The sequence below is a fragment of the Mandrillus leucophaeus genome, unplaced genomic scaffold, assembly GCF_000951045.1.
Source record: "Mandrillus leucophaeus isolate KB7577 unplaced genomic scaffold, Mleu.le_1.0 Scaffold827, whole genome shotgun sequence".
Taxonomy (NCBI): Eukaryota; Metazoa; Chordata; class Mammalia; order Primates; family Cercopithecidae; genus Mandrillus; species Mandrillus leucophaeus.
This window is the reverse complement of record NW_012108997.1, coordinates 52,662-65,714: the sequence shown is the minus strand read 5'-3', so window position 1 is coordinate 65,714 and position 13,053 is coordinate 52,662.

Here is a 13,053-nt window from a genome sequence, read left to right as displayed (position 1 = left end):
AAAGAAAGAAAAAAGAAAGGGGAAGGCTCTTACTCTATTAGTAGGAATGTAAAGTAGTACAACCACCATGGAAAATAGTATGAAAGTTCCTCAAAAAACTAAAAATAGAACTACTATATGATCTAGCAATCCCACTGCTAGGTATATATCCAAAAGAAAGAAAATCAGTGTATCACAGAGATAGCTGCTTTCCCATATTTATTGCAGCACTATTCACAACAGCCAAGATTTAGGATCAATCTATGGATCCATCAAGGATAAATGGATAAAGAAAATGTGGTACATAAACACAATAGAATACTATTTAGCCAGGAAAAATGATGAGATCCTGTCATTGGCAAACATGTGGATGGAACTGGAAAACATTATATTAAGTAAATAAGTCAGGCTCAGAAAGACAAATATTGCATGTTCTCACTCATATGTAGGAGCAAAATAAAATTGATTTCATGGAGTAAGAGAAAAGAATGATGGTTACTAGAGGCTGAGAAGGGTAGTGAAGAGGTATGTTAGTCTGTTCTCACATTGCAATAAAGAACTACCTGAAACTGGATAATTTATAAAGAAAAGAGATGTAATCAGCTCAAGATTCTGCAGACTGTAGAGGAAGCATGCCTGGGGAGGCCTCAGGAAACTTACAATCATGACAGATGGTGAAGGGGAAGAAAGCACATGGCCAGCAGGAGAGAGAGAGTGTGAAAGGGGAAGTGTTACACACTTTCGAACAACCAGACCTCTAGATAACTCACTCACTATCACAATAACAGCAAAGGGGAAATCTGCCTGCATGATACAATCACCTCCCACCAGGTCCCTCCCCCAAAACTGGGGATTACAATTCAATATGAGGTTTGGGTGGGGACACAGAGCCAAACCACATCATGGGGGGATATAAAGAGAGGTTGGTTAATGGGTAAAAAAAAATAAAATTAAATAGAAAAAAATAAGATCTAGTGTTTGGAGGTACAACAGGGTGGTTATAATTAACAATAATTTATTGTATACTTCAAAATAACTAGGGAGAGGAATTAGAATTCTCCTAACACAAATAAATGATAAATGTCTGAGGTGATTGATATCTAAATTACCCTGACTTGATCATTACACATTGTATTCATGTATCAAAATATCACATGTGCCCCATAAACATGTACAACTGTTATGTAGTCATAAAAATAAAAAATATATACATTTTTAAAAATTAAGTTCAGTCAATCTGAATGTAGCCTTATGAAAAAAACCACAAGAAAAATCCACCAAGTGAGCTAATTTGCTGCAGTGAGTCATGAGAGAGAATATCGGTAAGCCATTGTGTTAGTTTTCTGGAACTACTACAGAAAATTACCACAAACTGAGTGGCTTCTTTTTTTTTTCTCCTTTAACATATGATAAATACATATATAGCAAAAATACGTTTAGCATTTGTTGCTTGACCAGAGAAGATGCTAGCTTCTGGTGAAGACTAACTTTTACACGCTACTGCTGGAAGGACAGGTGTCGTTCTTATAGACCAACAAATGGCAATTCATTCAAACGAAGGTTGGGTCTCAGAGTAATAATTAGAGTGGTTATATAACTTGACTATGGGTCACTATAAGGATAATTTGGTCCCTGTTTGCCTCCTGAATCTTCACATAGTGCTCTTCACCATTGTCTTTTGATAGATTCAACCACCAAGCATTTATTTGCAAAGTGACTCTCTTTCTCTCTCAGCAACTTACTTGGGTCAGTCCCACTGACCTGATACTGCTTTTTGCTCTTCAACTTTCTGTTCCATCTTCTAACGTCCTACAGATCTTTAGGAAATCCTTGCCAAAGGGGTATGTTCTTTCTTTTTCTCTTTTGTAAACTTCTTCTCTCCAATCAACAATTCATGCCCACTGTTTTGTCAAAATATATTTTGATGGCTATTGTTTCCATAGATTAACAAAATACAAAATTTAGCTTTCCCTCCCTCTCTTTCTCCCTTCCTTCCTTCCTCCCTTCTTCCTTTTTTTTTTTTTTTTTTTTTTTGAGACAGAGTCTCGCTGTGTCACCCAGGCTGGAGTGTAGTGGCACGATCTTGGCTCACTGCAAGCTCCGCCTCCCGGGTTCATGTCATTCTCCTGCCTCAGTCTCCCGAGTAGGTGGAACTACAGGCTCCCGCCACCATGCCCAGCTAATTTTTTGTATTTTTAGTAGAGACGGGGTTTCACCATTCACAGGATGGTCTCGATCTCCTGACCTCGTGATCCACCCTCCTTGGCCTCCCAAAGTTCTGGGATTACAGGTGTGAGCCACCATGTACGGCCCCCTCCCTCCTTTCTTTCCTTCCTTTCTGTTAGAAATTCTTGTTATTTGGTGCCATAAAGATATAGCACTTGAATATAAATTTAATTTCCTCAGCAAGGTTATTTTTTTTACTTTCTGCAGAAAGGGTACACTCCCCAGCAGTTTTGCCGCAAGAGTACAATGAACAAAGGAGACAGGGTCATCTATAACTTGATGCGTCTACCTTACTGCCGTGTCTGGTTTCTATTTGCTGGAACAGGACTTCACATTCTGTATTTGTCCTGATTGGTTAGCAACTTAGAACTTTTTAAAAGAGGTAAAGGCACAGAAGAACAAAAGAAGGGAGAGATAACTTGTGGAATGCTGAGAAAAGTAAAAAGACCTTCAAATAAGGAAGAGGAACAGGCTATGACCTAATGCTTGCTTGGCCTAGCATGAGCATGCCAGGGCAAATATTTAGGCTACATTGTGGGAGCTAAGAACATAAAGTACATTGATTTCTTTATTACAGCTAGCAGATATTTAAGAATATTAGCACAAGTCTTTGAATAAATTTTGCTTCTAAGAGAAGTTACTATTTATTCCTAATTAGATGGGGAGGAAAGTCTTTGAAGAGGAACCTAGATTTACTTTTTCCCTTCCCTTTCCTTTTCTTTCCTTCCCTTCCCTTCCCTTTTCTCTTTCAACAGCTCTATCAACCAGCTTGGACTGCAGTGGACTGCAGTGGAGCAATCAATCATAGCTAGCTGCAGCCTCAAACTCCTGGGCTCAAGCAGTCCTCCCATTTCAGGCTCCTGAGTAGCTAGGACTGCAGATACTTGCCACTACCACGATCAGCTATTTTTTTTTTTTTTTTTTTTTTTTTTTTTTTTTTTTTTTTAGCGATGGAGTCTCACTACATTGATCAGACTGATCAGGAATTCCTGGCCTTAAGCCGTTCCTCTATCTTGACCTCCCAACCCACTAGGATTACAGGCATGGGCCACTATGCCTGGTCCTTTTCTTTTCTTCTTCTTCTTTTTTTTTTTTTTTGTTTGTTTGAGACAGAGTCTTGCTCTGTCACCCAGGCTGGAGTGCAGTGGCGTGATCTTGGGTTACTGCAACCTCCGCCTCCTGGGTTCAAGCAATTCTCCTGCCTCAGCCTCCTGAGTAGCTGGGATTGCAGGCAAGTGCCACCACACCTGGTAATTTTTGTATTTTAAGTAGAGACGGGGTTTCACCATGTTGGCCGGGCTGGTCTCGAACTCCTAACCTCAGGGGATCCACCTGCCTTGGCCTCCCAAAGTGCTGCGATTACAGGCATGAGCCACTGCCCCTGGCCACTTCTATTTTCTTAAAGGCAAATAGTACCTAATATTACAATTCTTCTAATGCATCTGAAACAGAAAAAAAGGCATGTCTATATTAAAACATTCTACATGTTAACATTTTATTACAAATACATTTAGATAAATGACTATAAATTACAATGCTACATTCTTTATTACAAAGAAATAAGATAATGCCACCTAACAGTATAGGACCATGAAATCCATATAGCTTCCTACTGTATAGAAAAAGAGGAATTAACAGGTGCTTACATCTATACAATAATCTCCTTAGTTTAAAAAATCTGCAAATAAATTGCAGACAATGAATAGGTAAAGTATAAACATTATAGTTTTTCAGTTTTAGGTGCTTACATAAAGTTAGAAAAGCCAAGAGTTTTTAAGTGGAAAAACATTTTGCTTCTCATTAAAATGAGTGGAGGCTCTTAACCCGAGAGAAAGCAAAAATAAAGGCTGAAATCTTCCACTCCATTTACTTGCAAAGCCGTACTTCCTTGACTGGTTTTTGTGATTTCCTCTGATATTTCTGAGTTTTCATTTACAGGTAAAGCTCTTTTGGTTTTTCAAGAATGATTCTATAACTAAAAAATAAATAAATATTTATTTTCTCCCTGTTCAGTTGCTATTTTGAATTGTTTTACTTATTGGTAAAATATTTAATAACCAAAAGAGAGTTCAATTACAGTCATCTGACCATATTTGGGATGAAAAGAGCAACCTTCTAACCATTTCTACTAGGAAACAACACTACAATAACAAACTCAAAATTCAAGTATATTACATATGAGAGAAGTTTCAATCTGTGTAACACTTTGCTGAAAGATCAAGCAAATCAAGTTAGTCTTATGTAAGAGTGTATCTGTTCAGTGTTTATAAAGTCTATCTAAGCCCAAATCCAGCAATGGCAAAATCAAACGTAAGTTAAAAAGAAATCAATTTCAATACAACCTTCTCTAAGAATAAAATATTTTCAATCCTCAATACAATTTGACATCAAGTGGAGGGAACTTTAGGCGAATACTATAAGTTAGTACCAGGAAGAATGATTGTCAGGGGAAACTAAAGGTAAGGAAAGAGAACAATAAAACTCCTTGTTAGAATCCACTGCCACAGCATCTTTAGACCTTACATTTCCACTCTTGTTAAATATCCTACATCACAAAATCTTGTAAGAACAACTCAGTTTTAGATATGATAGTGGAAGACTAAGCAAGTGTCAGTTAAATCACAAGACATTTTGGCATTTTGCTCAGTTGAAAATTGAAGGCAGAGTTCACGTTTCTTGGCTTCTGCATTAATCTAAACTAGAAATGGATTGATTTCACACTCTGAAAATGATTTTTAGAAAAAGACAATGGAATATTGTAAAAACAATATAAACCTCAGTGTCAGCCTTTTCCTCCAGCATTATAAAAGGGAGACATCTTGCATTTGAAGTTGAGTATTTCTAACTGGCTGTCAAATCTTTCATGTATAAGGCCTCTATGAGAAACTCTAAAAGGCAATTGGAATTAATAGGATACTAGCAATGAACTCTTATCTCACAGACCTTGTATATAGGGAACCTGAATGTACTAATATTTTGAAATCAGTGCATCTTGCATGTAGGCCAAAAGTTTTGCTGCATCTGGGGCTTCTTTATTTACGTGTCTAGTACTGCTCTAAGGTTGGGACATAGTCACTGGTATTAACAAATCCCCGCCAGAAAGTTTTAAGCCTGAAGCTACCACTAATGAGTTACCTGATTTTAGTCCAGTTACTTTAGCCCAATATAATTCAGTTTCCTCATCAGTAACATGAAAGAAGAATTTTAGATAATATTCATGTAGGAATCTGTTTAAAATTTGATCAATAAATATTCACTATTCAACATCATCAAAGCACTATACTTTTAAAATGCTATATTGTTGATATAAGCCCACATTCAAGGACATTAATTGTCTTAAGAATAGTCCTTATTCAACATCCTGTCTATCCACCTATTATTAGATTTCTATATTTGCTTTAAAGAATATGGCAAATTCTATGAAACCCTCTCCACAACTATCACAACCAATGACTAATGAATTGCTATCATCAGAGTCTATATTAGTTCCAAACAAAATTGAAACCCCATGTGAAGTTTTCTGTTAGAAGCTGCATGAGTTTCAATTGCAAGATCTTGCTGCTGCTCCCTCACATCTGTTAACCACTTAACATTGGATCTGCCATCCATCTTGTTTGGCCCTCTGACATCTTCAGTTATCATGATTTTTAAGTGTTCTACTCTTGTGTGTTTAATCATCTACACATTCATTTTGTTTGTTGCACACAGTGAACTTATACTGGGACTTCTGTTCTGAGTCTAATCCTTCCATTATTCTAGTGTGATACCCTTGAATTTCCTACAGTGTCCGGGAACACTTTGGGTGTAGGAGTTACATAAATGGAAATCACTTTATATTTCTGCATTATTGTTTCCCTTACAGAAAGTTGGGGAGTATCTAGTCCTGGAAACATAGTTCAGTATCAGAATCATTCTGTAAATTTCTGGTTCAACACTAATGCTTGTAAGATTCCATTACTCATTAGATCATAATGCCCCATAATATTACTAATTATTAATAAATTTTAAATTTAAGTAAATAACAAGTACATCTTCACAGCTTAACATGAGAATACAAACAATATATTTAGATTGTTTAGGTAGGCAAATGCCCTGTATTACTCTAAGGTTTCTGATAGTTTACCATTAGAATACCTAATCTTAAGCTGATTTCCTAATGCATCACTCTATACTCCAAATTCTTTCCTTTTCTTTTTCCATTTCAATAAAATTTACTTTCTTATAGTTCAATAAAGTAGACAATCTAGTCCTCAAGTTGCTCTTTACTTTAATAAGGTATTTGTAAGATAGATGTATTAAGGAATAAATAATATGGAATAAGCTTCAAATATTTAAAATATACCATATGACAGATTTCAACATATGCACAGACCTGTAAAATCATCAAATTAATTAGCAAATCAAGATAGTAAACATGTTTATAACCCACCAAAATTTATTTATGCCTCTTTGAAATCTCTTCCTCCTCTACCTCTTCCCTCACCTCCAGGCAACCACTGATCTGCTTTTTGTTATTGTGAACTAGTTTGCATATTTTAGAAGTTTATAGAAAGCATGTACTCTTTTTTTTCTTTTTTTGGTCTGACTTCTCTCATTTACTCAGCAAGTTATTTTGAGTGTGATTCATGCTATTACATGCACAGTCCATTTAAAGTGATTTCTTAGACATAAATTGTAACAATTATTGTAAGTTGGATTGTTGTTAGTTGGCCCTGTATATCCAATCACCTCAGACTAGTGATTCTCCACTCATGCCTGCGAGAATGAGAGCTAATTCATCTCAATGCTCTCCTTTGGGGTATTTAAAGTTGAGGCACAATAAGAGATGCACCGTTGGCCAAGTGTGGTGGCTCAGGTTTGTAATCCCAGTACTTGGGAGACTGAGGCGGGTGGATAACGAGGTCAGGAGTTCAAGACCAGCCTGGCCAACACAGTGAAACCCTGTCTCTGCTAAAAATACAAAAATTAGCTGGGCGTGGTGGGGGGTGCTTGTAATCCCAGTTACCTGGCAGGCTGAGGCAGGAGAATTGCTTGAACCTGGGAGGTGGAGGTTGCAGTGAGCAAAGAAAGCGCCACTGCACTCCAGCCTGGGTGACACAGTTAGACTCTGTCCCCCCAAAAAAATTCCATGCACAGTTAATAGCAGAAGTAGAGTCTACAGGATATGTAGGAAAGGAGACAGATTTTTCCTGTTTCCTCATACTGGCAGAGCAAGAAGACAAGACCAGCGATCTAGCCCATAACTCAAAGGCTAGGCATTTGCCTTAGTGCTCGTTCATTCCCAAGGATTCACTGAGCACATTTTGAAAACCGCAGGTTGAAAACAAATGAAAACATACATATGTATATATTTTTAAAAATTATTTCTTAGAGTAGGAATCAAGACAAAGGCCTTTTAATCAATGAAATCAGTAACCAAAGTAGGATATCCATACATTTATCTCTTTGACCAGTTAGCTTTTTAGAGAAAGAATCAAGTGTTTATTCTACCTTTCTAAAAGTCTTTTTTTTTTTTTTTTTGAGACAGAGTCTTGCTCTGTCACCCAGAATGGAGTGCAGTGGCACAATCTCGGCTCACTGCAACCTCCACCTCCTGGATTCCAACAATTCTCCTGCCTCAGCCTTCTGAGTACCCAGGATTACAGGCATGAACCACCATGCGCAGCTAATTTTTGTATTTTTAGTTGAGACAGGGTTTCGCCATGTTGATCAGGCTGTTCTCGAACTCCTGACCTCAGGTGGCCTCCCAAAGTGCTGGGATTACAGGCGTGATCCAACGCACCTGGCTCTAAAAGCCTTTTATTTCAAGGAAATAAGTAGATGAAGGAAATTTCTTAATAAAGTAATTTAAGTTATTGAAGATAAAATTAATGGTTAAATTAGAAATATCATCATTTTTATCCCTTAATGAAATAATTGCCTATGTAATGATTATTAAAAGCTAAACTCAACAGTGAAATATTGATAGGGAGCTTTGTAATGGGTAAGTTGAGGCTATCACCATCTGAATCCACTGATTAGTATTTGTATCCTTAATTAGGCAACTCCACATGACGTACTTCGTGCTAGGATGCAATACAAAATACATAGACTCACCTATAAATATTCATCTTTTAAAAATTAAACTTAAAAGTAATCAAGCTTCAAGACCATATAAGCAAAAAAACATAAAAGATGTGGCGTAACAAAATTACACTGTGAGGGCATTAAAAAACATTCAGAATGTGTAACATCCTATAGAATTCTACAACAAATGACTGAATTTATTTAATAAATCAATGACATTGAAGAATGTAGAGAGAATGTTCTAGAATAAAAGAAATCAGCCATACCCAGACAAACGAGTGGAACTTTCAAGGTCCTTATTTGGGCAAACCAACCGTAAAAAGATCCATGAGAAGAAAGAAAATAATTATTGTTAATTGTATTTGGTGTAACAATAGCATAGTGATTTATGTATATAAATAAAATTGTGGGGATTGTTTCCTTCTTTAGTTAGAGATGCACACTGAAATATTTATGAGGGAAATGATACAATGTTGGGATTTAGCTTTTAAATTCCCTTGAAACAAACAAATAAATAGAGCCCTTAAATAAAGATTAGCAAAATAATAAATATTGAAGTTGCATAGTAGAAATATGTCTTTATTATATTCTCACTTATTTTGTGTATGTTTGAAATTTTTATAACAAAATGTAAAACCAAACGACTATATTCTCTATGATCATCTTTTATTCCCTGGATTGAGCTGAGTACTAGGTGAACTCTTAGCCCTATGGGAATCAGGCATTCCTCTTCTCGCCTATGTCTTTCTCTTATTGAAATATATGATCCCTTCACTACTTAAGTCACAGTTTTCTGATGTGATTTCTAATAAACTCTTTAATATTCTTTTATTATCTTTCTTTGCCATAGATTCTACTTTATATGTGACTTCTATGCTTCCAATTCTGTCTGTTTTCTTAGTGCAACCAAAGCAACAGTTCCTAGTTACAAACCAATAGCAATTAAATTCTACATTTACCTTAGTTTTTTGACATTGGTTACATGCAATAAAAATTTAAAGAAACATGTCTAGATTGATTAATATTGATTATCAATGCATTAAATGTCAGAATGAATAAACTGATTAATTACAAAATAATAAAATGATTAAATGTTACAGTGTATAGGGAACACAACCATATAATACAAAAAACATAATTTAAGTAAATTTCATAAATGTCGAACACCAGGTTCTATTTTATGATGCCATAAGAAGAAATTGCTGACAGGTAGTTGGGGTCATACAAATCAGACAACAGTAATGTGTAACTATCATTAACTAAATAGAATATAATGTATTAATTGTAAGCTACCTGAATTCTTAAGCTCTTTATACGCAACCAATTAAAGATTTTTACCTGAATTTTCATAAGCAAAGTTATTTAAAGACTCTTTGAAATTTTATTCCAAGTTCAGTTGATGAATGGCTATGTAACTGAGGTGTTTACTATTTTGTTTAGGTTAAGCCATTTTCATCCAGAACACTTTCACCTGTTTAGTATGTTGGTAAGACACATGCCTTTGTCTACTGCAGAAAGTCAGGATGGATATTTGTTGTATGTCTTGATATAAAATGCCATTAAATCTTTAGAAGATGCTTTGCTAAATCAGTAGCTACTTTGTTATTTAAATGACTGTGTAGATGAAAACATCTCTTTAACGTATTTCAAAATATATCCATTTCTTTTCCGAAAATAGTTCTTATTATGATGACTTTCTTTTCACAAAGCCATTTATTTCGTTAGAAAAGTAAAGGCAAATCAAATGAATTAAAGAAGTATCAAGTTCCCTATGCTGGCACACTGACAATATCGAATAATGTTCAAAGGTTCTTTTTAGTGACAAGGGAAATATCCTTTTCAAGGTTAGAAATACCTTTGAAAAGTACAATAATGTTTTTATTTGTTCTATTAAAAATGGAAAATGCTTTTGAGAGGAATAAATATTTCTAGTAAATGGATAGAACACAGAGAATTTTTAGGAGTACTTTAGGAGTTACACTGGCATGGTTGTGTTAGGGAAGTCTGATGCATGTTTTTTTTCTATAGGCACAAAATAACATAACTCGTTCAAACACTAAAACATAACCAAATCATACTGCATTCATATCATGGAGAAACTTTAAGTAGTCTTCTGGGAAGAGCTATGAGAAATAGCCCTGCTTGAAAAGTTAATGAGTCCAGGAGAATTAAAAAATATTGATATAACATTAGAATTATCAGTTGCTGTGTTGGTATTCAGAAGTGTTTTGATCATTAAGTATTTTAAAATAAATTATTATTTACAGGTGATCCAAAATCCATGTCTTAGCCTTGTTGTAATATTTGCAATTAACCCAAAAATAATATCTGGGATTTACTATTACAAATTCATGTCTCATAGAATTAATCTAGTCTAGGAAACTCTATCTGAAATATGATTTTCATCAGTACCATATCAAATATGTTTCAATTAATTTATAGCTTCTCCTGAGTTTTTAGAAAAAGTCATAAATAGCATATTTTCAAATATGTTATTTTACTGATAATTACTATTGGTATGACTAGAAGACACTAAAATACACTTTTATTTTATTCTCTTTTAGCACTTAGAATTTTTAAAGTTTAGAAAAATTAAATAATTTCCCAAAAGTCCCAAATCTTGTATGTGGCATAGTGTGTCATCTTTCACACCAATGCCAAAGCTCTTAATCACTCTGCTAGAGTATCATTGTCTATAGATTTAAAAATTGTATTTTTCATTCTAACTACATAAAAATTTTTAGCATGTTGTCATTTCGTATATCTTGGCCTTGATTTCCTTATCTATTAAATAAATAGTTGAATTAGATAAGCTTTTTTAAATTTTTAAATTATTATTTTTTAAATTTTTGAGCATACATAGTAGGTATATATATTTATGGGGTACATGAGATGTTTTGGTACAGGCATGCCATCTGAAATAAGCACATCATGGAGAATGGGGTACCCATTCCCTCAAGCATTTAGCCTTTGAGTTACAAAAAAATCCAATTACAATCTTTAAGTTATTTAAAAATATACAATTAAGTTATTAGTGAGTATAATCACCATGTGCTGTCAAACAGTAAGTCTTATTTAATTCTTTCTAAATTTTCTGGTACCCATCAACCATCTACATCTCCCCCTACATCCCCATAACCCATCCTCTGGTAACCATCCTTCTACTCTCTCTGTCGATAAGGTCAGTTGTTTTAATTTTTAGATTCCACAATAAGTGAGAACATGAAATGTTTATCTTTCTGTGCCTGGCTTATTTCACTTAGCATAATGATCACCAGTTTTATCCATGTTGTTGGAAATGACTAGATCTCATCCTTTTTTATGTCTGAATAGTACTCTGTTGTGTGTATGTATCACATTTTCTTTATCTATTCATCTGTGGATGAACACGTAGGTTGCTTCCAAATCTTAGGTATTGTAAACAGTTCTGCAACAAACATACGAGGGCAGATATCTATTTGATATATTGATTTCCTTTCTTTTCAGTATATACTCAGCAGTGGGATGGCTGGATCATATGGTAGTTCAATTTTTAGGTTTTTGAGGAAGCTCACAACTGTTGTCCATAGTGGTTATACTAATTTAGATTCCCAATAACAGTATACAAAGTTTCCCTTTTCTCCACATCCTCGCCAACATTTGTTATTGTCTGTCTTTTGGATATAAGCCATTTTAATTTGGGTTAGATGATACCTCACTTCAGTTTTGATTTGTATTTCTCTGATGATCAGTGATGTTGGGCATATTTTCATATGACAGTTTACCATTTGTGTGTCTTTAGAGAAATGTCTATTCAAATCTTTTGCCCATTTTTTGATAAGATTATTAGATTTTCTTCCTATAGAGTTGTTTGAGCACTTTATATATTGTAATTATTAATCCCTTCTCAGAGGGGTAGTTTGCTTTAAAATTTATTAGTGTTACAAAACATCTTAACATCCTGACACTTGTCCCATCATGAGTGTATAATTTAAATAAATGTATAACCTTGACAGAGATTAAAATCCTGTATTTGCTATATAGAATAATTCATAGATTATCTGATCATTGTCAATAACTGACTATAAGTGTTGATATAGACATTCAAAGCCAATACACCTTTTTCCTGTGTCCACTCTCAAGTCTCTCACAAATTTGTTGCTGGAATTCTCAGAGACTTATTTCACCTTTATATAATTTATACTTATGTGGATTTAACTCTGTTTCTCAGTGGTACACATTCAATTATTCTACACTTTATTTAATGGAGCCATGCAGAAGGGATATAATGGTACCCTGTACGGTATCCCTGAATATTTGTTTTCCATGCGAGGCAGCTCTGTTCATGACACTTACTATAACGTAGTTATCTAGAATTTCATCCTCTCAATTTTTTTCTTCTTTGAGGCATTTTAGATTATACACATTCCTTTTGCTGTATAACTCTCAAAAGTAAACATAATGTGCTTAGCCACAATCAATAATTTGTTTAAATAATATAAATGAAATAGGACAGAGCACATTATATTAGAGGGAAAAAAGTAAACATCACTTTGAGGAGTTTAATATGATGATATTTGATCTGTATTTCAATTTAAAACAATTTAAAAATTAGAATAGAATCTGAGGTACAATACAAACAAGTACGCGTGACAATATTCAAAGATTTATGTTGTACTTCATTAAAAAAAGAGTTTTTCATTAGTATGTTTTCCTGTATGTTCCTACTCATTAAAATGTTGATAACAGGTATCGTAAAATTTTTAGTATAAAATTAAAACATTTAGACAGGATAAATAATTT